Here is a 25,044-nt window from a genome sequence, read left to right as displayed (position 1 = left end):
GCATGCGTTCAAAAATCTTCATGTTATGAGATAGCAACAGGATCGAACGATAATTTGAACATTTTGCTGAGCTAACTTTCTTTTTCCATATAGGAATGGTCGTGCTTTCTTGCCAGTCAGATGATGTTCTACCCTCCTCAATAATCCGATTGAAGAACTCACTGAGCCCCAGTATTGGATCCCAGCTCTTCGCTTTCCAGAGCTCCTATACAATGTCGTTCGTTCGTTTGATTGCTTCCTCAACTTCAGTGGCGCTGACACGTGAAGTTACTCCAAATGTCGGCAGTGCTTGTGGAAGCGGAGGGTAAACAAACTCTTCCGATAAAACCTGCTCGAAATATCCTCGCCATCTATCCGTGGCGGCTCTTCGATCAGTAAGCAAAGTACTGTTCTTGTCACGCAGCAGAAATGTTCAAAAAAACACGTGCGAAGTCGCGAAGTATAATACTTGGGGCAGCAGACTGAAATAAAGACCAAAACCCGTAAGATCCCCGTCCAGTATAAAAATCTTAGCGAAGCGGATGGACCATAAGAGACTTGAAAAAGCAATTACGGAACTTAAACAAGTAAAAACAGCACCAAAATGGCAACATAAGAAGAGGCTGAGTCTACTGTCGACTTTTAGAGCAGGTGTCTCTGAAATGGTGTTTCTTTTTTTACCTTAAATTTAACCACAAAGAGGCAGTATGCACGAAGATAAATAGCGTTTGAAGATAAAACCATCCAAGAAATTCTAAAAGTGCTGAAAATTAAATTTTAGGACAAAATTAGCTTATCTCATTAGAAATAGTTTTAAAGCTTAGAAAGAATTCAAAGTCTCTTTCTTTGATCCTAATATATATATCGTGAAATAAAGTAACTGAATAACAAATACCAAAGGTTTCGTTCTGTCCGAAACTTCCGAGAAACCGGACATGACAATGGCTATACCGACAATATAAATTGAATATAAACCGAGAAATGGGTTAAACCATTTAATTTCTTCATCCTAACGATATTCTAGGAGGTATTTAAATCAGAGTACTTATCCACAACTGAGTTTCCTAACATTTGAAGTTCAAACTACGATACACATCCCTCTACCAATAGTGACACTTGAAGCAGAGGCTTCCGTTGCAACAGCTTAGTGTTCTAACCAATAACTATCTGAATGTTCCCAAACGCTGGGCTACATCCTGTGCCCGAAAAAAAATTTTCAAATTAACAGTCCGCATTATTGAAAATAATGATATATGTATTAAATGAACACTGTACCCAGAACTTGTATTTGGCCATCGATCTTGAGATAAAAAGTTGGTTATGCTACCAAAGATTTAACCAAATGATTGGCCTTGAAAGCATTTGCTAAGAAAGCTCCAGCTCCAGTCTTACATGTTATTTCAGATAGCGTCCTTGAGTCTGCTGAGATGACTAAGGCCTTATCAACGTGCATAACAGTAGAAGTTTTCCCCAATCGTTAGAAGTAGAAACCGGTTCTACTGCCGAAGGCCAACGAAGAACAGAAAACCATTATAGAATACAGGGATGGCCAATGGAAATGGCAGTTTGGTTTCGCTGAACTTACTTTGCAGTCACTGACATGGACGTGGTAATAAATATGACATGCAGTCGTCAGATATCAAAATGTGTTCAATTCCGCCAACTGGGAGTAGATCAATGTTACTTGCCGGATTGACGAGCAGCACATTCACCATTCTTCTCTCCTCCATGAAGCTCAGACAAGTCCTCGAGTGTAGCTACGTATTCGGGACATTCGACGGACTCAGCTAATTCGAAAGGCGGAAATACTTCCTATAACCACTATGTACCGTAAAAATTTCGGCAGATGACAATTCAATTCCCCATGCCTTTACCCGACACATTTCTCATCACGCGAAATCATTTTATAATTCTATACATTTCCCTAGTAGCTCTTCGCAAATCCACAGTCACTTCGAATGGATTTGCCTCCCCTTCTAAAGGAGATACTGCCTCATACGCTAGAAGATACAAGGAGAACATCAGCCCTGCAAGCACTGCACACACAATTAGCATAACGAACTCACGTTTCTTCGATTCATAACATTGCCCAATGCCCCTGGCCAAACAGAAGCCGCCTATGACAGAATGGATTTCACCTCGTATGCGATAAGGTGCTATATTTTGGCCCTCCAATATGATCATTCTTGCTTGATATAGAAAATCCTTTGCTACCGTCTGAACTTGACATGATCGATTTTGATACGAACTAGGCGATTGGTAACAAGGACCGCTTCCGCCTGGTAGGACCAGTTTAAACATAAGTAACCATTATTTTATGACATGATTGATTTTATTTCTTCCTAGAGGTGCTTCACAACTACGACCACCCCCAGATCGTCTACAAAACCTATTAACATTACCTTCTTTGGTGCACAAAGGCCAAGCACTCCATGGTATATGACGTTTCACAGGACTTGCCGAGAATACAAAACCTTGAGAAATCTGCCATCCCAAAATGATCTTTCGGCCCATCGTCCGTCTCAAGTCCGAGAAGCCTCTCGATTAATTCAGGCAAGTAAGTTTTCAGTGGTTTGGAGTTTCGATTGAATACAAATGCATGCGTCTTTATTTCTCATAAAATAACTTATTAACAAACTATGTTTAAGTATTGATCGATCAACTTACACACTTTGATTATTTTCATTTTTGTTTTAAGTTAAGGTACCTTGACCGTGATTTTTTATCTGCATTTATATCAATCGAACGTTTTTCGATATCGTACAATTTTTCCATAATAATATATCCCCAAATCCACGTAAAATAGGAGAGTTAGGCTGCTAGTACTATCATCACTAAACTCGCGATGCTGGAAAGGTATCACATTCACATAACTGGAATAACTTCACCATACTAGAGTCCAGTTGATACCAACCCTTCGTCAAGGGAGGGAAGCAAGTAGAAACTCGGCACCAAAACAACGGCGGGAGAATCGGTTAGATCGGAATCCCCACGCCAAAAAATGCCAACGTCAGTACATATATCAAACCACAGGGGCGAAATTAATAAACCTTCTTCTTCTTTTTCTTTAGCCTTTGTCCCGTTCACAGGCGGGGCCGGCTCATCGTGAGCTGTTTCGCCATTTTATTTTATCAAATACCTGATCTGGATGCGATCTCGAGGCTTTTAAATCCCCATCCAGCGTATCAAGCCGGCCTTTTGGTCGTTTACCATCGACTTCGATTTTCAGACCAATCTTGGCAAGGGAACTCTTGTTAGTGCGAATTACGTGACCATACCATCGAACACGCCTCTCTCGTAGTGTTTCCACGATCGGCGCAACCCAAATATCATCATGTCACAAAACATATCACGTCATTAGTCCAACGCAACATCTTCGTCTCCATTACCGGCGAATTAATAAGCCCTAACTTATAAAATTAGAGGGGTAATAAATCATAAAGCCCATTTATAAGCTGATCATATGCATCTGGACCCATGAGCAAATGCCATAAGAGTCGGCAAGTATATTACGCCATCTACAAAAAGGTGGACATGTTGCAATGAGAAGATCACAGAAAATTAATGTTTTCTGTTCACTCCTTGGGTATAGTACATCCACACAGTCAGATTGTGCTTCAATTTCACTATCATAAAATTTAACGTCATAAGCTCACAGCGGCGAGACAAACGCAAAGCAAACACAGACATCCATGACGACTGGGACTCGAAACCAAAGCAGCGAGATAGGGAAGCTGACGCCTTACCCCCTCAACCATCGCGTCATCAAGGAATTACTATTTTGTATTCACTAAACTATTGGAACAAAAAATTAGAATAAGATGATCGGAGGCACTGGAAAATCGAGAATTCACCAGCGATTTACGATTTAACAAGTCCTAGAAATTTGTTTAAAATTCAGTATCATTTTTTTTTTCATTAGACTTGAAACAAGTGTTCGATAATATTGCAGTGCTATACAAAATAACGCTTGACTTCGGGACTTAACTGGCCAAGGCTAAAATAGATTTTTGGTTAGAAATTGAGGAACTTCTAAGTTGTACACGGACCCATCATTCTCTGGACAGCATATGAGTTGCAAAAATGATATGACTTTCGGTTTCGTCCAGGATGAAGGTAACTCATCACACGCTGCCTCACCTCTCCCTTCGGAACAGCGAAATGAATTTTACTAGGCAGTTTTTCATACACATGTCGTATTTTTGAATTGAATTTTGAATTTATATATGGAAATATGTTGCTTCCCAACTGGTCCGGTTTGCCATCGAGGAGACTTAGGACTCCCATAATTCCTACACAAAAATCTGTAATTTCCGACTTTATACAAGCACCGGACATTTTCCCAGAAAGCATAAGATATCCCTATGTTCATCAGGTGACAATGTAGCCTGCAGTGGACTCTGAGTTTCTCATTATGATCCTAAGGCTATTCTCGATGAATTTCAAACAATATTCCAATCGTTTTGACTCATATTTTCATATAAGCACCCTGAAGTATTCTATCTCTGGTATAGTGTAGTTCCCTCAGCAATTCCTCTTCTTTCCTAACGGTCAAGGTCATAATATGTAATTGCTATAAACCCTTTACATTGGGCATAATACGCCGACCACGCCTCCGGGCGATCACTTCAACTGCCTACACATTTTTCTGGAAAGTTTGCGCTCCTCCTCCGCTGTTCCCGTCTTCCATCACATAATTCTAGGGCGACCCATTCGCAGCCTAAAATATGCCAATGGCTCCTGCACCAGCTGTCTCTGCTTTGAGATACCCATTAGTATACCATGTACGAGTAATCTGTGGCTAGTTTAACCAGTAAATCACTGCTACGTGCTTCCAGTCCGTCCAGTTACTCTATTGTGTTTCACACTTGTTATCAAAAAGAAACTTCAGTTATAGTTTGATGAAAATAGGAAGAAAATTACGAAATAGGCAAGAAAAATGGCAACTATCAAAGAGAAAATTTACAAACACACAATAAAATAACATAAACAACTCTATATACCTGGCCATACAGAAGCCAAAAACTACGTACGATACTAAGCTGTAAATTCAGGCTGCAAATAAGGCCTTCTACTGATGAGTCCTACCAGTTTTAAAAGACATACACACGAAAACAAAGCTACTACTATATAAATCAATGAAAAGCCACCGTTTTAAAACAAGGACCCGCTTACGAACTTTTGGCAAATTGCTTAACACGTTCATGATGACGGTCCTCAGTGGCTTTTGTTTGGAATATGAGGGATCGTTAGTCCACATCCACTTGATGTTGAACCGGACTAAACGGAAAGCAACTTACCCCCACTTTTTTGTCCTCATTTGGACCATAGCACCCAAGTATACAAAAAGAAAGAAAGACCAACGGTTTCGTGAAGGGCATAGGCAACTCATCAGACGCGGCCTCGCCTCTGCCCTAGGAGCAGCGTGACCGAAACTTCGATAAAATTCGCACCCTTGTCGTGTTTTTATGATTATATAAAAGAGCCTTTCCCACCCATTGCCATTTTCTGTCACGCTGCTCCCAGGCCAATGAGTTGCCTCTGCCCTGGACGAAACTGTCAGTTTTTCTTTCTTATTGCAATCTTCTGGAGGTTGCCCAGCCTCAAGTCTTCAATGTCATTAAGGTCTTCAGTATCAATCGGCTGCTAAAGTGTCAATGATCTGATCCCGCGAAACGTAAAGATGATACTCATTTACTTCAGCTAAGGATTATATTAAAGTCGACTTTCGTTACTCGGCCACATCACATCTATCAGCCTTTTGTTAATTTACAATTAGATCGATGGTTATATATGTATGTATACCTCACCGAACCAAGACCAATTTCAAATACATAAATATATTTATCTGAAAAGGGGTTTCAACAAAATCTTCGAACTGAAGAGTTGTTTTTTGTAATATATCAATTTTTGTCACTCCCGTCATATCCATCCATAAATATCAGAAGTGAGAAAAACAAACAATCCGCCACTTTCTTGGCCATAAATTTTAGTTATGAGGCATATCATCACCAATTTGTAGAGGATATTACAATTCATATTTGTTTTAGTGAATCCGATCAAATTAAGAAATTAGGAAATAGTTGTGACCAACTACTCAAATCGAATCATCCTACGCAAATATTATTCAAAAGTTGCCACTAAATCCTAAAATAATTCAACAGATATCACGACGGCCTTAAATCGTTCACGCTTTCCCTTTTTAGTTCTGTTGAAGTATTTTACTTGAAAACCATCCAAGTCGCGGTAAACACGACGAGATTTGGTATCTCGTCGTGTTTACAAAGCATATCAAGTAAAATTTAATTAGCATTTTCCACTTTAGTTGACATTTTTTTTTGTTTTTCTGACCGCCCTCATCCTAAAAAGGGATTTCATATACTATTGGATCTAGATGAAGATCATACCTACATACATATGCCTTACCAGGGTAACCATCTGTCTGAAGTCTGTAAATGAACCGCAAAAAACTCCAATAAAACATGGACCATTTCAAAGGTCGCATAAACATTACAACCTCAAATTAACATATTCAAAAATTAAACAAACAAAACAAGACAAAAAGTGAATAGATTATTAGGAAATTGGATTTTTATAGTTTTTTTTCTTCTCTCTGACCGAATTTACGAAATCAGTTCATATAAGAATGTTACGAATTCAACAAAACCCTGTGCAAGCCAAAGAAAACGAGGCAACTATATGCAAAATGATAAATTAGCAAGCAAATTGTGTAAAATGAAAATCTGATAATGTCGACTGCATAGTATAATGTGGGATGTACATGAGTAAATGGATGTATATGTGGAAATCTCCTATATATGCTCAGAGGTGCAAAGAAATAACCTCAGCCTTATAAAGGAATGTTTGCATGTTTTCGAAATGATTAAAAGTTTTTCTCACGAATATTTACATAGAAGAGATGACCAAAGCGTTTAAATAGATATTTGGAACTAAATAACAATAGTTACTGCTTCTTGGTTATCTTTAAGAATTTGATAGCCTGCATATAAGATTAGATACTCTAACCAAATCAGGCACAAGTGATCAAAGGGTAATATACACTATTATTCAACGGAGGTGCGGTAGTTCTTCGTGGATTCTTATGTTCGTCTTTGTGCTGATTCCTCTGTTTTGGATTTATCACAAGCACAAGATTCTGATAAAATATAACTGAAATGAATACTCAATCACTAAATGAAAATAAAATTGCTATCTCGGCTTTCGCCCAAGATTTCAGATCGACGGTACCCGCTGTCGGTCACGCTACTCCGCAGGGCGGAATTGAGACTGCGTCTAATGAGTTTTCTTCTATCCTGACAAGCGAAACCTTCATCAATAATTTTTTTAATAAAACTGGAGTACAGACGAAGTAGATGATACACAGGTACAGTTCAGCCACAGCGTACAGAATATTCATCTACGCATATATTGTATATATATGGGGTGAGTGGGTTCAGCCTTATCCTTGCCCATGACTGAATCAAGTCTACTCATACCTCCGAGTGATAGCCCTCGATAACCACTAAACAACTGTCGAGTAGTAAGATAATGTACTGCTGTATTGGAAAGAACACTCTCTCTGAAGTTAAATCCTACGGTTTCTGGGGAGGATTTTTTATTAAATTTTCAAGATCCTTCTAGTAAGAGCTCCAAAGTAGTAGAGAGAGCAGTAGAGAAAATATCATACTAACAGCACAAACTATAAAGTCAATTACTAATTGAGCGTAAACCTCAGCTTAAGGAAAATGATAAAACGAATTTCAGGAAGGACTAACAGGCTTGAGGAACTCACGTTACAGCTTAGCTTACAAATTGAAGAACTTCAGCAGGAAAACTAAATTATTAAGGGAACTTCTTAGACGATTCACTCTAAGCAAAATCAGGAAGCTCTCGTGTAAATGAGGGAATGGGATATCACACAGATGAAGAATTTCCGGAGAAACTGACTAGATCTTGTAAAGAAGATGGGGTTCTTAATAAGAAAGCCCAATGAAAACCGATAAAGCGAAAAACGCCACGACGTTGAAGGTGAAACTTCCCCGGCCGTTTTATATGAGTGGATAAGCACCTAAAAGCTAAAAACCTACTATCGGCGGCCATGAATAAGGAGACGAAGAGGCAGACGACTAAAGAGCTCACTTGGAAAGGCTGAACTTTAATGATCCAGGTATGAACCAATAAAAATTGTAGACCTCTCAAGGCTATGTCCAACCGGTTAAAAAGACGACATTGTAGAAGACGCAAGAGGAAAACGTTTCAAGATTCTAGATGCAGCAAATATATAACTTCGTCACTGTAGGATCTAGTGCCACAAGTCATTTAGGTTTGAAAAAGGAGCTATTCAAATGTAGCACGATTCTCCCAAAAACACCTCTGTTCAAGGCGTACTCTAAGATCAAGAAATGAAGCCATTCAAGAGAAAGATTTCCTCCAATACCATTAACGGGAGAAAAGAGAGCTCAAGGAAGCTCATACAGCGAACGAAATCTTGATCTGGGTGAACTGTAATTTAGGCAACTTTGAAGCAAAAACGGTTAAGCTGTCCGAGTTTATCATGGACAAGCCCAAGATACACCAAGCCTCATGCTGAGAGCTGTAGGTCACAGGCTGTAGGTCAGGCCAAGGAAAAACCTAAACCAGCTATCCCAACATTGTCCTAAGCGACTCAAATGTCAACAAATCGAACGGTCATCGACCTACAGCCAAAGAAAACTAATCGAGTCAAAGAGGAGAGCCTCTAGGGAGGCAACAGGTGCCAAAAAGAAAAATCAAGGCGAACGTCGACTAGCGAAACCAATTAACCCAGAAATGAAAATGCTGGTTGGACTAAGATCGTAAATGCAAAGGCGAAAAAAACAAAGGTGCGAATTCGCCAAGAATCAATCGTAATCTTCAGGAGCAAAATCAGTTGTACGTGGAGATACTTGCAATGATCTACGAGAATTCAGTGGAAATGTCAGCAAAATGAGAAGTACCCAAAAAGGTAATCACATGTTTACGATAAAAAAATCCAACATAGGAAAGACTGACAATTTTCGTAAAGAAAGTGGTAAACGCTCGGAATCTAAGAAGACGATAATTGCAATAAAAAACTGAAGTTTATATAAATAAACCTTAATCACTGCAGAGTCGCTCAGAATTTGCTTTCATAGATCATTTAAGAATCCGAGATGGGAACTGCCATCATAAGTGAGCTATAAATGCATAGGCGTACAGCTACTACTCCCCTTCAAACCCCACATTATCTGAATTTGAAGACCTATTAGACAACCTTTTTTTCGACCCCAGGGGAAGAACTATAACAGCGATGGCACGCCGGATACTCCATGAGGGAACAGAGAGATTACCGCAAAAGGGTCGCTTTTATAAGAAATATTAGAAACAATTATATCTAACTGCCGTGGCAAACGAAGGGGATGTAAATTTCTATTGCAAAGGGAGGTCTGGTTCAGTTGTACGCCTGACTTATATCAACTCTACTCTGACTCATAATCAGTTCTGCCAAGATAGTGAGGATTCACCTACAGCAACCAACAGTCAACCACTTTTGAATCATTGAAGGACAGCAAAAGCAAAAGCAAAAGGAGACGATTCACCCCTTGAAAGGGCATAGTGCTTCATCCATGCCTACGCGCCATCGTACACGGTCCGATGGAATGCGTTTCAAATTTCCCATCGACTTCCCGAAACGCTCTACTGGAGATAGGAAGAGTGCGGTGACCCGTCTGACAGAAAACCGGGATTTTGTTGGTATTTCTCTTCAGTCCAATTCTATTTGATTATGTTTCCATGACCCGGTGAGAGAAAAAATAAATGTCGTCCGCGTCCACGTCCTTCGGACAGGGCAGCATGAAGAACGTCAACGATAACAAGAAGAATTAATGTCGGGGACAAGATGAAACCCTGCGGATCTCAAATTACTCTGATATTTTACCTCAGTGCAGCACGTGACAAATTACACCATCATATGTAGCTTTAATAATGGCTTTTAGTTTCTCCGAAACGCCTTTGTCGCGTAGACCATGCCAATGCACTTCCTGTTCACGCTGTCGAAAACTTTCTTGAAATTAATGAAGAGCAGGTTAAGCAAAGATTTAAACTCCACACACTGTTCCAAAATGTTCCATGAGGTGTTGATGTGCTCAATGTAGGAAGATCCAGACCACAAACCAGCCTGTTCTCTGTCTATTAAGCTTTCGAGCTTTACTCCGTTTAAGTGCATTGAAGGCCGAGGAAATTTCTCTTCTCTTTACAAGAGTAGTCACCGTTCTGACTAGCTATTTCATCCACAAGAGGCAGAACTTCTCCAGATATGATATGTTTGAAAACTCTGATGAAGTATCACTTCCACCTTCTCAACTAACTAAGCACTACATAAAACCCAATGCACCGCGAAAGCATCTGACGCATCTACGCCTAGAAGATGCACAATTCCCAACACTGGCGAAATATTCAACCTACCAGCCTTCGGTCGACTTGCAACCAAATCAGACGAATGGCTAGATGGCGAATGGTAGAGTGGACCTTTATGGAAACTCACAAAAACTTAAAGCTACTTTAAGGAACTCTGCTCGGAGATACGATGGAACAATTCAGAGGCTGGTTATGTGCGTTTTGCTCTCGTTGAAAATCATCATCATCAGGAGAAGAGTGCTGACAGCTTGCAACCACTTTTAGATATCACAATAATTCTTGCAGTAATGACAGACTAACTTCTGGAGGTCCGTGGTAGAACAGGAGGCAATAAATCCCCGAGTCTAAACAGCCTATTGAATAAAATTCTTAAACTGGGTGTGAAATCACTGAGGTATTTGAAATGTGCATATCCGAGGGGATATTTCTTGCACAATGGAATCGGGAGGAGTTGCTTAAAGCGTTGCGTAAGCATCCTCCAGCAGACTCCGGGACACTATGAGGAAAACATTAAGGCGATAAAATAGAGTATTTCCGATTGTTAAGAATTCAACGCCTTTCAGATTGACAACATAGGTTCATTAAAGCCAGATGAACCATTGCTGCCATCAAATTCCGGGTTAGGGGGTTGGCCGAAAATGCAATTCACGGAAAAGGGTATCAAAGATTGCATGGTGGCGATCCTAAAGTCAGGAAATCGATTGAACTCGGCCAATTGGAACGTAATACATAAATCCCTGATGAAGATTGGTATTCTGAATGCATTACTTTACATCGAAGTGCTTGATCTTCCGGGACCGAAGGATGCCACGGTGAAGGAGACTAAGCTAGAGTAAGCAAACTCATCCCTATGATAATGTCTTATGGTGGTCCCAGAGGGCAGAGCTATGAGTGGTTTCAGTGGATAAAAATCCCACACATCGGCGTGGCCAGGCCAATGCTTTTCAAAAAATTTCACCACCTCAAAAAAAGGCAGGCAGACAGACGAACAAATAGACTTTGAACCAATTTCAATAAAGTTTTGTTTTCCACAAATCAATGACATATCTTTTAGCGATGAAGAGAAATACCGGATAACATTTCTATATTTACCGCGCGTAAAAGTACTGAGAAGTTAGTTAGTTTAGTTTACTGGGGGGAGCCGCAGCTCCGAGCACTCAGGCCATTGTTAGACCCATTGTACTATCCCTGTAAATTGCCTATTCAATGGCTTCCCGCCTACAGTGTTCGCAGGCTTTAGCGAATCTGAGAACATTCTCCAGAGGCAGAGAGTGTGCAGATTTTTCATTGAAGAAAACCTTGCCAAGGTGTCTTCGTCTGAGATTTGAGGATGCTGGGCAGCTGTATAAAAAGTGCAGGGCCATCTCCTCCTCGTAAAAATTTAGAATAGTTTCAAGTGCTGCAGTCGGCGTAGTACTGCTCCAGTAATACTTAGGCAACCAAGTTTCTGAATCCGCGTTAGCAGCTTCCTGCTGTTCAATCTTGGCCACCAGACGATGCATGCATACATCGAAATGGGTTTTATTATGGATGTATGCATCCAGTATATCCGTTTGGGTGAAAGTCCCCAGGTCTTACCTATCGCATTCCTACAGCACCAGAGCAATCTGCAGGATTTCTGCTATTGTTCCTGGATATAATGCCTCCGCATAAACTTGGAGTCTAAGAAAGTAACAATGAAGCTAAAAACGCAATAGTCCACATTAACGAATGAACCAATGGATCTAACTGCAAGCACTAATAAAAAAGTGAATCCTGCTATGTCATTATCAACCGATTATATATGATAATAGACGAATCAAGTTTCAAATTTGTGTATGATGCTCAATGCCCAACTCAGCTAGAAAAGACACATTCTAAAAAATAAGAAAGAGTTAAATGCCATGTATGTATTGGTTGTTGAGAAAAAATACCCAACTCTTTATCACCAGCCCATATGGACCTCCAGCATATTTTTCTTCGGTGTCTGCCAAGGAAACTAATTTGAAAGTTTTTCATAATTTTCAGAGGAAAGTGATAAGAAGCATAGTAGATGCTCCCTGGTATTTTCGAAATGAGAATCTGCAAGGGGATCTGCGAATGTAGATAGTTAGTGAGGTCATCAAAGCGCAAGCAATTAAGCATAATCAGCGATTATGTTAACATGAGAATAACCATGTCCAAAAAATGATAGATATCACCAATATATCGAGATAACTGAAAAGAGTAAAGCCGAGTGCCTTAACATTATAGGACAAACTGTCCTGGGACTAAAACATTTTAGAAACAAGCAATTCCACAATAAAGCTAACCAACTTGCTAGGGTTAACCGTAGGATCTTCCCCTGCAAAGAAAACTGTATGATGACGAAATCTCAGTCGTAATTTCGCGAAAAGTGGTTTTAGTGAGTAAAAATCACTACAAGGAAACTTGATCCCTGTAGTTAGTCTTTTGAAGATTTTCCTCTCTTAATAAAAAACATATAGTGCATAACCTAATACTACCATATTGTCAACGGAAAGAAAAAACTTGCTGGGGTAAGCTAACGTCAAATGACAGTAAGGACTGCGTTCGAATAACTCGTTTTTGAAAGCAACAATCATAATCCCAACAACGTAGTGTCCATTTCAAAATTGCTCAGATATCCATTCGCTCCTAATGCCAAAGCCTCGTCAACAGCGTATCGCTCTGATCTATTACATCCAAGTGATGAGAAATTCTACTAATAAAACAAACTTTATGATTTGCTAAGTTTTCATCACATCTAACTGCCCATTACCAGCCCTCCAATCACTCACCACACTCATCTAATCAAATCCACCTTTACGCCGCAAATCACAAGGAATTCCAACTTCTTCTCCATCTACTGATTTATAGTTTTGACCAGCAGATCTGAACAGTTAGAATGATTTACCGGCTCATGAGGAAAGACATTAATTAGGCGCTGAACAAAAGAACCGACCCGGCGCATTGTAAGTGATCAAGGTATGAACCATAGTGGCCGCCGTATGAGAGTGGAATGCATTCCCATTACACGCTGCAAAATATCTACACGAATTTTCAGCTGGACCAAAAAAAGTGAAGAAATAATTGAACAAGCTCACGATAAAGCCTTCAAGAACGAAGTTATTTTTTGAGAATTTCAAAAGAAGCATAGTACGTATCTAACAAACTCACTCGCAGAAGATACATATCTTCTATGTACTTTTATTTACGTCGAATATTATGCAAAAGTACACGGCATGGATCTTTATTGTCAGAACGTGGAAGCTGACTAAGAAAAAGTCGACCTGGGTTTCACAAGAGGTTGTAGCCGATCCAGAACATCTTGTTATGTGCTCGCCGGGCAACGATCTCTGTTCAATTCAGACATTTCAATTTCATAGCCTCTGTTTTTTCCTGAAATTGACTCAGCCAATGTTACATCTACCCACAGTGGATAGGTTAAGGTAGGTAGCGCAACACATTCCACGATGATGATAGTACAGAGTCTGGTAGGCAAGCAGGAATTGTGAACTATTCTCAGGAGTTATTTTTGCACTTTGAAGTTTAGATTGTTTAAAGAGTTACCGCTGCTCTCAACCATGAAAGTACAGTACCTTTTGAATATCACTATTGATTTTAATTGATACGGTTATACCGTGGAAATGAAGCCTAGTCAAGTATATTTTCATTTCTATTTCTTGTGACGAGAAAGCTACTGAAAGGCGATAGCAGAATATGTATCCTCCCCCATCGATTTGACATCTTTAGCACTCGAAAGCATGGTGTTCTATAGGCCAAGGTTTTTGGAAGAGATGACGAAAACAAGGAAACGTTGAATGCAGACAACAGCAATTTAATGGAGAAAATGCTGATCTTGCCTTGGTAAATGTCACAATAGTACCTATGCAGAAAGAATTGCAAAAACTAGATCACGTCCGGAAAGGTAGATGGGCCATCGTAATAGTAAAATGATGCCGAACCGATCCGTAATCCGAGTTCAAATTTTTTTTAATATATTTCTGTAGTGAATGATCTTAACCACATAAAACTATTTTGGCCAGTTTATTTGTGTATTTGAAACCATTTCAGGATTCAGTAGAAAGTTCTCCATGAGATTATATAGCTTTCACTTTATAGCACTAGACAAAAGGTCCTAGACATAACCCTAAGGAATATTCTTATGGGTTAATCCAAAAATGAAGAATTTCGGATGAAGCTTCTATTCGAATCACAGAATAATAAGCTTGGAAGTAGACGGCAATGAAGAAGGCGGAAGACCTTAGACGTACGTAGCTGTCCTGTTATGAGAATTATTTCATCGAGTAGCGTACCCTGGCGGAACAAAAGCCTAACCATAATGAGGGTAGAGAACCGAAAATCTTCAACTGAGCTAAACAAACCAAAGATTGGCCAAGGTAAAAACCAGCTTACAACAACGCGATCAGAAAGCCAAAGCGAAATCAGCTCATTAAATTATATTAAGCGATCAAACGAATCAAATAAGTATTCTGTCTGATACTAGAATAGCAGACAGGAAAAGGAAATAGGCTAACTAGAGAAGAGCAAAAGAGATATGGTTGGAAGTTAGAGTTAGATGAGAAGTGAGAGCTTTTCAACCAGCGAAGTCACTAGGAGTGGATCTTCTTTTTCTACCATACATGTAGCCACTATTAACTTTCCAGGCTGGATAATCCTCATCCATACAGATTAAGTTAACCCCAACCGCAACCTATTGAGCCGGATTTCATCCACAAGAAGGGGGCCATGCATCGGTCCCAAGTTTCGTCGTTATCATCCAACAGGGAAGCAAAAATTCTTTTCCCAAACGCAACTAAAAGTTCGCAATTTGTATGTTAAGACCCTCACAAGCTCAAAGAGGAGGGCAAAAGTCGTCTTCATTCCGAAAGCGAGTAAAAAGATTCTTTACACCCTAAGTCCCGCCAATTTGCTTGATGTCCTTTTAATAAAAACAGTGGAGAAGGTATTTGTCTTAGAACTAACATTCTAAGGAGTAAGTAAGTGAGGATGTAATTACATCCATATCGACATGTTTACTGGGACGGACGGCAGGACGGTCAACCCAATTGACCTGTATCAGCTGAAGCAATAAATACCACAAAATAGCTCTATGCGGATTTCCGGTTGTCGAAGTTACCTTCGACAGGGTATCGCGTGCAAAAATTCAGAAGGTTCTGATCCCGAAGGAAGTCAGAAAAATCTTGTCCTTCCGGATGAACAAAATGTTAGAAAACAGACAAGCAGAGTCTCAACAATTACCAATTCTATTGTCACGAGCACCACCCAAGTCCAATTGGCTCTAAGTCTTCAAGCCTGTTAGGTCGCTTCATTCAAGACCGTTCGGATACCCTACAAGGCAATGTGTTCAGCATTGCATTCGCCCATGATTATTATCCTGGCTTAACTCATTTACCACTAAGTTAACTGGTAACCGACTTCCAATCATGGTACAAATTACAAAGTTCCATTGCAACAGTCTAGTGCTTCAACAACTGATCCAATTGAGAATTACTAGAAATTGGTACAAAAGGGCTGGACTTAATATCAATACAGCCCAGAACATACCATTCACTAGAAAGCTCAAGTTTGATAGAGCCATTCGACTATACGGCATGGAAGTTAAACAGAAAACAGATGTCAAATATTTGGAGATTAATAATAATTATAATAATCGTTGGCACAACAATCCATATTGGATCAGGGCCTTGAAGTGTCTTAGAGCACTGTAGAAGGCAATGTGATCAGCATTGTGCTCGCCCGAGATTATTACCCTGATTTGACTCAGGTACTCATTCACAGCTGAGTCGACTGATATCCGACGTCAAATCACGATACAAATCCCACTGCCGCCAGCGAGATTTGAACTGCGACCTTCCGTACGACAGCCTTGCGCTTTAACCCCTCAGCTATCCGGACACATTACGGACACACACGGATTACGCTAGATAAAATATAGAATAAAATATGAACTGGAGGTCCATAGCAGTTGAGAAATGGAGGTGCACCCCGAAAACATTATACTGGATATATACTGCAATTATAAGACCAATGATAGGACTACACGATAGTTTTCTGGGCGGGCAGAATTAAACTCAGCCCAACAGCTAGGGAGTTATACAAATTTCAAAGCCTGGTTTGTGTGCATTTCTGCACCAAATTTAGTCAATTTTTTAACTCAGATTAGACAAGAAAGTTGTATTGCGTGTTGACCACCATCTTATTGCATGATAGATAGAATAGAAGGAATAATCAGTAAAAAACAACGAAAATGGAAAGGAAACCTGAAGATATTTTCTACCCAAGCGGGACTATCTAAAAACGTTCCATTCCCAAATTAGCTACCGGGTGAAAAACATCTTAAGGAAACGTGATATCGAAGTGATATCTACCAACAAACCACACAGTCAGAATTAGGAAGCATCAAGAACCCCAAGGAAGAGAAAAGCGGAATCTACCAGATAACCTGGGCTGATTGTGAAAAATCATATATAGGGCAAACTAGAAGATTAATAACAACGAGGTTCAACGAACATATAAGAGAAGTAATTCTGGCGAAAGCAAAAAGAGGACCAACACATGCCCTCAAATCATTGGTAGCCAGGCACATCATCGAGAAGAAACGTACAATAACGGAAGATAACCGAAGGGTAATTAAAGAGGTTAATGACTTCCGCAAATTGGACGGATTAGAGAGTTTCATCAACCACAAGAATTAAAAAATAAAATTTGTATTTTTTTTCATTATAAAATAAGCCGGAAAAACGACACACAAAACCGAAGAAATCGTAAAACATGTTCGGTGGGTCATAATATTTTAGTGTCGTCGTTGTCGAGGTTCTACAGCCCATTTCAGACTTCAAGATGTCCTTCATCCAACCCTCTAGTTCCATCGTTCGCGTCTTCCAATTTTTAAATTGTAGCATTGAATCAGTGTCTTTGTCAACATAATCTGCCCAACGCTTTCGGGATTTTCCTAGAGGTCCTCGTTCTACTGCTCTAGCTTCGAATACCCTTTTTGGAATCCAAGTGGCCAGCCTTCCAAAGTTTTATTGATTTCGAGGCTTCAGGGTGGCAAAATATTTTATAAATATTTCGCTGTATCTGATTTACCATTGGTTGTTTTTTCGTTCAGCTCCTAATAATTTTCTCAGGATCCTCCTCACGAAAGTATTGAACAGTTTTCCGAAAGTTTGTGTTAGAGTCTCTGTTTCACATCCGTAGCATAGCACAGATCTTTTTATTGTATTGTCTATGCAATTGACTTTTCAAATCAATAGGATCTAGTAGAAAGCTCTGTTTGCGGGCTGAATTCGTCATTTTATTTCGTCAAGTTGTACTCGTCAATAGTTATATTTTGTCTAGTGGACGCCATTTATCTCGTTTGCGTTATAATTTCCGTCTTCTTTTCGTTAATTCGTAGACCAACTTCGTATGCTGTTTTATCGAGCTTTATGAAAGTCTCCTTTGCTGATGTGAAAGATCGCGCCATGATGTTTATATTTTCCCCATATGGGAGGATTTGGAAGGACTTAAAGAACAGCATGCCTTTTGTGTCCACCGACAATTTTCCTATAACCCGGTCGAGTACCAAACTGAACAGTAGAGGTGCCAGCCCATTTTCTTGCTTTAATCCGTTACCTCAAGTCAAGCGTTATTTTATACTGTAGATTTCACTCAATACTGTCTTATGCCTACTTGAAGTCACCGAGTATTCAATGGTCGTTTCACGGTAAATAGTTGGTCAATGATGGATCTTCTAGTCTGAAAGCCTTCTTGATATTCACCAATAATTTTAGTAGTGAAATGTCTCTGTAATTGGCGCTCGTCAGTTTCTCACCTTTTTGGATAGGGCATATCACATTTTTTTCCACACTTTCGGGATCTGTTCGTGGTTTTAGATGGAGAGAACCAAAGTATGGATAGTTTTCATAGTCCAGAGAACGGTGGTGAGTTCAGCGGGGATATCATCTATCCCCGGTGCCCTTGTTCATTTTTCAACATTTGATTCCTGAATCAATTTCTTCCAATGTTGACGATTCAATGTTCCCATTGTACTCGACTATAATTCTTTTGAGTTCTAGTGGCTGAATTGAATTGTGAAGTTCTTTGAAATAAGACGAACATCTCACACTGATTTACTTTGGTCCCCAATGATTACTCCGGATGGTTCTGTCTACGCCGCAACTCTTCATGACCTTTTAGGCTCATCTTATAAGGTTGCTTCCAAAATTATCATCAATTTTCTTCAATCCTTCGTCAAAATGTTTTCTGTTTTTGGGCTAATATTTTATTAGCTGCCCGTCGGAGATTTTTGGAATTTTCTTTCTTCGTCCTTACATTTCGTTCTATATGTTGTCGATATTCCTCGTTTTTCTTGTCAAGCGGCTCACGGGAATCATCTCATTCATTTTAGTGTGATATTTGCATTTCATGTCTCGGGTTTTCGTAAATTTACACGAAGCAGAAAACTTTGACACACTATAGCATTATTAATAATTGTAAGATGTCGAACAAACTTTCTAGTATCGTGCTTATATGGCCCATATTACTGCAACTATTTACACGAGTAATTCCAAGATGGTATTAAAGGCATATTCAGTAAATTTTCATAAAATATAGAAATCTAATATTATTAACTTCGTTTGAATAAGTATCCATAGAGAGTATTTTAACGCGTAAGGGCAGCTTCGCGATTTTTCGTATTTTACGGTTGTTTACTTCTCTCCCTTAGCATCAATTCCAAAACTATCATGGCAACTTAAAATGCGAACTGCGACATTTCATTGTATACCCTATGTTATATGACTGCATTCGGGGAGTCATTCACCGCGTGTGTAGGGGTTCACAGTTCCAACCTTCCCACAGAACTTTGTGTCAATTGGTATATATAACCATTTCTGAGAAAAGTACGTGTGTGACACAAACTGACAAACAAGCAGTAAATCGACTTTAATAAAGTTTTCTCTTACACAAAGCCTTAGAATCACTTTTGAAAAGAAATAGATATGAATCTAAAGGTGAATTCATTGTGTATAGAGGTAACTGTATATATAACAAAGGAGGACGTCACAGTATCTAACAGCCTGGAGTCATTGTAAGGAGCGGTAGTAAAAACTGAACGGAATCTGCAATCTTATTTTCAGCTTTCTAAATGGCAAAGCAAAGTGAAATTTCAGCAACAACCCCCTCACCCCTCACCCTATACTACTCCTGTTGGAATCCCACAAGGACCCGTTTTTCCAAACCTTTTCTCGCTCTTCACAGCGAACATTCCCGTACCCGCTCCTTACCACAGTCCTATCAAAATCTTACAATATGCCGAAAACGTCATAATTTACACCTCCACGAAGGACATAGTATGCAGGCCAGCTCGTCTGAATTTATATTTGGAGGAACTTTACCGATACTTTACCAAGTGGAAAACTAGCTCTCTCCTTAAAAGTATCAAACGATTGTCTTCCGCGGGAATAAAATGAGGATGATTCCGAAAATGTCTTCTGATGCCTAAAGCATGTCCCGCTTTCAATTCAATTCCTATTCCTGCCATTGAACAAGCCGTATATCGTCACCATCATCTCCAACTTATCCAACATCCCCCATCCCATCAAGGTTCTAAACCGTGTAAACGTGGCCTTTAAATTATTGCATCCTATCCTTCTGTCGAGAAATGGGCAAGGGTTCTTGACGCATGGTCGGCGTCAGTATAGCAATGGAACAAGGATTTTGAGTTTGGAACTTGGAACGCTCGCTTTCTGTACAGAACTGGCGCTCTTTGAGCAAACATCGGAGAGATCGGAAAGATCAACATGTATGTATTGATGATCGAGCAAACGAAATTATCAGGCAGTGTGATATTTGACTCTCCATAGCATTCTATTTTTAAAAACGGAAAATAGTCAGAAAAGCGAGAATGCGATATAAGTTTTATCAACCACAAGAGTTTAACCCGCATTATCACATGCCTTGGCCCAATCTATGAAACAATTGGAGCGCTTGGAGTGAAAACTAACCTTTTCAATATTAGGCTTCCTTAAAGGTCAAGATGGCACTCGGCGACTTGAATGCAAAAATTAAAAAAGTGCTAGTTCATCGTAGCACTACTGAGGACAATATATCTAGAACATAATTAATGGAAACGGAAGTGGGCTCATAGAATTCGTCTGCAGAAGAAATATGGCAATCTCGTCGGCTTGCACCGCCGGCCACAGAATCCACAAAAGAACGTGGGAGTTACCCGATGAGCCATCGTTCAAAACATTATCTCGGTAGAGCAAGATATCAATGCCAGATAACAGATGATGGGAGTAGTAGACTCAACGCCTCTATAAAATTCGAAAAGTTCCAGAACCAAAAATATGGTTGCCATTTACCCTCTAGTGGGTAACAGCCCGTCAACCACACTTAAGCACCATCATTCGCGGTTATCTGAGATGCGCTCAGCTGTATATTGAAGCGTTAGAAGAACATATCCTGCAGAGGCTGAACGGCCATCAAGAACCCGACAGTAGTCACCATCAGCATGAACCTCGGAACACGAAAAATGCTAGTAAGCCACCGCTGAGAAAAAGGCTGCATAGATAGGTACACTAAAGTCGAATGAAACAAAAACATACTCGTAAGGCATATCGCTGATAGGATATGCTATATCTGCATATTCTACGATAGCTTTATATGGACAAACATGGATGACACCAAGGTTCATGAACTGATTGTTATTTGTTACAAAGTATTGTCGAAAATAATCGGAATCAGGCTCGAACCCCGTTGATGTGCATCAAATTTTCGTTAACTTCAAAACAAACAGGAATACGGCAGTGTAAATTACTTGGTACTATACAAAATGTCCTCTGAATATGAAGTTCCAACTTGATTAGTCACATTACAATGAGTCAGTGTAACAGGATGTTTCGGTGCAGACTCCGATTTAGATTGAAACCACAACATTATTCATCATCGCTCTGTAGTATATATAGGCATTCCAAAAGATACCAGTAGATCTACCTATATTTGGTACACTGCTGTGCAAATCACCCTCGATACTGCCCATGCCCACGATATAAATATCCAGATGCGATGAAAAAGAGGGCGCGGAACAAACGTGGAGAAAGACGCCAATCAAAGAAAACTTGACACTAAACAATTAGAATTTCGACAGTTGAACGAAATAGACAAAATTAAAAGGCGGATCATGTCTGCCAACACAACATTCCACCTCATACTGCCAATTCTGTAAAATAGAAATATGCACAACAAAGTTCACAATAAATAAAACTTCTGATTCGGCCGCTCTTGCGTAACAACAGGGAGACATACATGGTGAACTCGACTGGAGAGCAAAAAATCAATACTTGCAAACAGCGAGTTCTTAGAAATGTTCTAAGCCCAGTGAGGGTGGACTACGCCATCGATATTACGATTCGAAAGCTCCAGTGAGCAGGCCTTGTAGAGGACACCGTTGAAGCATTCCTAGGCGCCTATCCAAAGACAAGATGGACCTCTACCACAACCCTGACCACCGGGAAAACCCCGGAACGGATGGAAGGATTCAGTGAACAACGCATGTTACACGCTATTTAGTTTCGAAAATTGGAGGACGCGCTCGGCCTATAAGAGATAAGTGAGGACGAAAACTTTAGCAAATCAAATACCGACATCACTACTATGTACATCGCAATAATGCAATTTTTTCAAGACGAGAACTTAGAAATTAATCTTCACTGCTTTTAGTTGCAAAAGACTGAAAATAAGGTTTTGTTTTACGCAAAACCTTAGAAGCAAGTGATGCAGAAGGAAGTACTTGTATTCAAAATTTTGTGTTTCAGTTTATATCTCACAAATGACGTGTCCGGATGGCCAAGTGGTTAGAGGACTGGGCTGTCATAGCGTAAGGTCGCGGTTCAAATATCACTGGTGGCAGAGGGATTTGTTATCATGACTGGATACCAGTCGACTCAGCTGTGAATGAATACCTGAGTTAAATCAGGGTCTCGGGCGATCCCAACGCTGACTACATTGCCTCCTACAATGTACTGTAGTGTACCATTACGGTCTTGAATGAAGTGCTCTAACACATTTCAAGGCCCTAATCCAATATGGATTGTTCGGCCAACGATTATTATCATTAAATAAGGATAACATATCCGAATTGACCTGTAATATAGTTCGTAGTAGTGAAAAACAACTTCAAAGGACAAATAGAGGATTAGTGATATTTTCAATATAATGTTTATGAACGTATTAAATGAAGTTTAATTATCTCCATATTTTATCAAACTTAAGCCGCTGTCCGAAACTCGAGGCCTAGTCTCAAAAAACAGAAAAATTTATTATAATTAGCAAAAATAGCTCCAGGAATCAACTCCTTCCTGCTCATAAACCTCCTAAAGTGGCAACCCAGAACCAGAATACTACCATAACATACCTTTCTAGTAATCGAAACTTTGCTCCGCTCTACTCCTTCTTGTCCGTTCCAACGTCTCGAGGGCCGCTGCTACTGATTGCAGTCTGCACTGTCTGGATTCTTCGTTTAATCAAAGACTGCAGAAGTTCCAATGCAATCACGATCGCTAGCGAGAGGGTATGTATGTAATCCACCAGCTGAACGCTGAAAGGTTAATTATTGTATTTCTTGCACACTGATCCTAACAAGAACTCAGCAAGGGCATTTTCCGGGGGTGCAACTAGGCAACATACAAAACCAACTAAAGTACATTGATGTACACAAACCACACTATGCATCAAACAAATCATGAATGATCAATAAATTCACTATTCTTTGTAATATTCAGCACACAGGAGGGTATTCTGCGCAATAGTTGGCTTCTAACCCACTTAAAATCAATTTTCCAATAGGAAATGCACCTTCCATAAGGAATAGGACACTCGCGAAACGAAACATACGACACTTCTTGGTCATCGGTTAAAGAAAGGTGATATTTGCTCGCGAAAATCCGGATTACATGCGATTCGAACAAGATACATTCCCGCACGGCTTCAAGCGAAGACTGAAGACACAAAAACCATGAGCGAAGTTACGCCGAAGAATTGGCTAGGGAACCGGAGAGTCATTGCATGTAACACCGCAGTACCTGTGCTCAAGCACTCGTACCCCATAGCTACCATCATCGACCATCTACCACGTTTCGTCGCTACGTTTTCGAGTTACGTTGTTTACCTGTTAGTCTCTTTGTAGCGGCCGCAACTCACCTGAACACTCGCTTGCCTTCTCGCGGGGGAGATGAGGTGAAGGTGCAGAGCAGCAGCAGTAACTGCGGCCGCGGTGACCAGTCTTCCATTAACTTTCCCCCTGTTTTTTGTTTGCACCACGCCACTGTTCGTCGACGCAAATGAATGGTGCCTGACTCGACTATACTCAGCACGAGTTAGTTACGCGAGTTCGACTCCAACCTTATCGATGAAGAGCTGTCGCTGCCATTTATGCAAGAAGTGTTCGATGATTACTTGAACATATTACAACAATTAAAGGTGTTTAACACAATGAGAATAACTACCGAACTGCGAGGTCTAGAGCTTAGAAGCAATTAAGGTTCAGCCTTGTCTTCAATTTATCTGAGGACCTTCCTGATTCAGTTGTCTTCTCAATATTATCTAGATATAAGTGAAAAAGTGTAAATTATCATAATTACATCCAGGGCCATAGTGCTTTCATACCACTTGGATAAGCAACGAGCTCGAAAAGAGCTTAAGATCTTGCGCTCAAATTACTCCATTTCTTACAATATTGAATCAAAATCGGTAGTGTTTACTCCTCAACCCCTCCTTGATCAAAGTTCAAGAATCCATTGAGCCTCTCATTGAAGCTAGAAAAATTTACTTCGCACAAAATTACCCACTAACGAGATCAGACACCCCTTCGCCTCCAATGCAAACAGAACATGAGATGGCGAATTCAAACGTCTTCTGTATCTAGAATCTGGTCAGCCAAGATTAAATAATAGAAGCTTTGGATGCTGAGAGGGATTATGACTAGCGTAAATGTGTGCGAACCAAAAAACTCAAGAAGTAGCTAGAAACAATTTCCAGTTCTAGTTGAAGCACCTCCATCCGGTGCTGTACCACACATCCCCGCGATAAATCTAACCTTTTATGGAAGACGAGCAAACATAAAAACGCCGGCCTCCAGGTACCGGTCTCCAGACTGTCGAGACATACCATATGGCAGCAGCTATGCAAGCATAGCATTCTCAACTTACATACGAGTATGTACGTTACTTACCTGCCCCAGCACAGCAAGATCTGCACAAAGGTATTCTCGCCGTGCAAATGACTAATAAGATTCTTGGTTCGCGGTCAAATTGATCTGATTTAGTCGCTTTTTTCGCTCCTCGCAGCCCCGGGCGGATTAATTCCGTAATTGGTGGTATGAAGCGACAAAGGCTACGCAAGTAAAGATGAATAATTATAATTTGAATTTTGATTGATTGAAGGTTTTGTAACTTCCAGTTTCGCGATTAGCATCGCTTTATTATGCAAATGTTTTTGGGAATGGATTAACTCTTGACTAAAGAGCGTGTGACGTGTAGCACGGAAATTTTAATTTTTGAAACTGTAATTCGCCTCGGAAAGCAGTTGGATAGCTGATCATGTACATATGTAGGTTATTAGACATACGTACGAGGCATACTCGTGCTGCTGTCAATTCAATTTTCG

At 40.0% G+C, this 25,044-nt stretch overlaps 1 protein-coding gene across 1 annotated transcript in view; it reads right to left on the bottom strand.

Moving 5' to 3' along the window:
* LOC119656833 overlaps positions 1–23,407 on the bottom strand; it is a 312,026-nt gene extending 288,619 nt beyond the window's left edge. Inside the window, exon 1 of the mRNA XM_038063481.1 lies at positions 22,796–23,407. The gene's annotated coding sequence lies outside the window, so the exon portion shown is untranslated. The remainder of the gene's footprint in view (positions 1–22,795) is intronic.
* Positions 23,408–25,044: the final 1,637 nt, after the last annotated feature.

This window comes from Hermetia illucens, chromosome 5 (assembly GCF_905115235.1).
Source record: "Hermetia illucens chromosome 5, iHerIll2.2.curated.20191125, whole genome shotgun sequence".
NCBI lineage: Eukaryota > Metazoa > Arthropoda > Insecta > Diptera > Stratiomyidae > Hermetia > Hermetia illucens.
This window is presented reverse-complemented; position numbering and strand designations above follow the sequence as displayed.